This window comes from Colobus angolensis, unplaced genomic scaffold (assembly GCF_000951035.1).
Source record: "Colobus angolensis palliatus isolate OR3802 unplaced genomic scaffold, Cang.pa_1.0 Scaffold472, whole genome shotgun sequence".
NCBI lineage: Eukaryota > Metazoa > Chordata > Mammalia > Primates > Cercopithecidae > Colobus > Colobus angolensis.
Window position 1 is genome coordinate 163,868 of NW_012118177.1, and position 2,990 is coordinate 166,857.

The window sequence follows — 2,990 nt, forward strand, 5'->3', positions numbered from 1 at the left end:
GGAGTAACCACAATGAACACTCTCCTTCACAGAGGCAAATTGTAGCAGGCATTGTGAATATCTCTTATCCAGGGAGGTTAGAGAGATTCATTTATTAGGTCTTGATTCTTTTCTCTGTAATAGTTCTCTTGTTCATTGTTCTCTGTGGACCCATGATTCACTCTCTTGGTAAATTCTTCCTTTTCCATTATCTTCCTCAGCTGTAACTAAATTGAGCATTATGGAATATATGTCCTCTTCTGGGGTATCTATTTCTCTCAGCCTGCTTCTTGCCTACAGAATTTTGATGGACTAAGGATTGTTTTAAGTCTGATGGCCTACTTTGTGTCTCATGGCCTAAATTGTTTTAATCCTGGTAACCCAAAGATTATTTTAAGTCTTTGTCACAGGCTTTCTTAGTTTAGGCTCATGATTTAACAGTTCAATTGTCTCAAAAACTTAATAGGCTTGGTTTCAGTCAGCTCCATATGCAAATAACCACACCAAGAATTCTTTTGCAGGCAAAACTCTCAGATTTGTAGCCCGTTTTTTCATTTGTTTGCTTTCTTGCCCCTCCCATATCTTCCTGTACCTTCAATGTGGATTAACCTGAGACTGTTAGTCTTCTATGAGAAGACTATATCCTTAAGATAATCTTTGCCTGGAGTAATTTTATTTAACTAAAAGGTTTTACAGGGTGTCACAACATTAGTCTAATTTTTTCCTGAAAGCTCTCTAAATCTTTTTTTTTTTTTCAGTTTGAAGTTGAAACTCAGTTGGTTTTCTCAAACACACAAGGTCTGAAATTTCTGTATTCTCTATTCTCCTTTATTTATGTATGCAAACCAGCTAATTCTTTCTGATCTCACCTCATTCTTGTACTGTCTTGCCAATCAAAGCCAGCAGCAATCAACAAGCACTACTATTACTCCTATTAACACTACTAACATTTTGTTTTCCAGGCTCTTTTCTACTAACACTTTTTTCACAATTTTTTCTTCTAGAGTTACAATTTATTAATTTTATGTGTTGAGTTCATTGCAGGTGACTGTTATACCAAATTTTTGCCACTGCAAAATCCTGCCACAAAACCACTTAGCCAATGTCACATTTCAGGGTTTTGTTAAAATACTCCACTTTCAGTATCAATTTCTGAATTAATCAGAATAGGCTAAGCTACCCTATGGTAACAAACAGTCCTACAATCTCAGTGGTTTAACACAACAAAAGCATGTTTCTTACTCATACGAATTACACTGTGCATTCAGGCAACTCTCCTGAGTGTCTGCCCCCTAGATGGTGACTAAGTAATAAGGCTACTTCAAATTTAAAGCTCCAGCATCTCAACACAGTGCCTCCTCCACAGCTGCAACTAGGAAAGAGAGATGCTAAGAGAGTTTCACATTATCAATTCAGTGTTGCAACCTGGAAACTAAATACATCATTTCTGTTCACAGACCTTTGGCCAGAACCAGTTATATGACTCTGACTAATTACAAAAGGGCTAGGAATTATAGCTTTCCAGTACCCGTTAAATGGAGGAGAACCAGATACTTGTTGAACTCCAGTGTTTATACCTCAGATACTAATGGATGTAGCATAGCTTGTAGTTAAAGAGTACACCTGGAGTCACAAACCAAATTTTAGCCCTAGCTCTTCCATTTGCTACCTGACAAATGGTTTAAACCCTGAGCCATGGTTTACAGTGTGAGTAATAATATGCTTGTAAAATGCTTGACACAGTTCCTGGCACACAAGAAATATTTAATTATTTGAAATGATGTGTGGTACAGAAAAACATTGTGACTCGCTAAGCTGTGATCATGACCAGTGAGAAAGCTACCTCAGACAATCTTATGGACATCATGGCAGCACCACTTGTAACATACACATTATGACAGTTCTCAATCATTTACTGTCTTTAACAGACTGGAAAAATATTGACACTGTTATAGTCTCCATGGTAAATTAAAGTGAAGACTGTGATGATAGCAATGTGTTGACAGGAAGAAAATTACTGTGACAGAGGCTATTTTATTTGCTAAAATGTCATAAATTTTGTGGAACAATGACCATTTTCTATAATCAGGACTTACTTCAAAATTACATGCTGAAATAGAAATCTGAAAAGGAAACACACAGGAAGAACAAGTAAATGACCCTGAAGAGCCTCTCAAAAGAGCTCTGTGTAACATCCTTTTATTTGGTTTCTGCAAATGCTATTACAAAATCTCCTGATAAGTAATTGTACCCTAAGCTATTACAAAACCTCCTGATAAGTAATTTTACCCTATCTTTATCTGTCATCAATGAGGATTTTTGAATAAATAAAATTTTATAATTTATGTTATTGAATGATGATTAGGTCCTTTTGATGAAGGAAGTGTATGTTACAAGTAAGTTTTTGTAAGAGAACTCCTAAATTAAATGTATTTATTATGTTTATGACCCTAAATACCAAGGGCTTATGCAATGTGTTATTTTCTCTACTTTTATGTAATGTGTTTATTATAAGTTTAAAACATAATAAATGATAATGTTTGAAATGTATTCTTCAACTGATATATCCGTATTAAACAAAAGGTTTTCAAATTTGTGCATTTTTTCATTCTGTAATCGAATGTTCTTCCAGAATTATAAAATTAATATGTATTCACTGCAAGCAATGGAATGGAATAATATAATGATCTTCTTAAAAAAGAAATAAAATTTCACATACACATAAACCTGGTCCTTCCTCAGCTCCAAACTCCAGATAGCCTACTCTGTGTTATCGTACACTTTTCTCAATATTCAATGAGTGTGTGTACATTTCACTTACCAATACATCATGAATATCCTTCTAGTAATTAATATAGTTATAACTCATTCTTTCTCTAATTGCTGAATAAAATAGTCTATTATGAATGTAGCACAATTTATTCAAGCATCCAGCTATTGGTGTACATACAATTAGTTTCCAGTATTTTGCCATTATAGACAATTCTTCAGATAAGCATTCTTATGCTAAC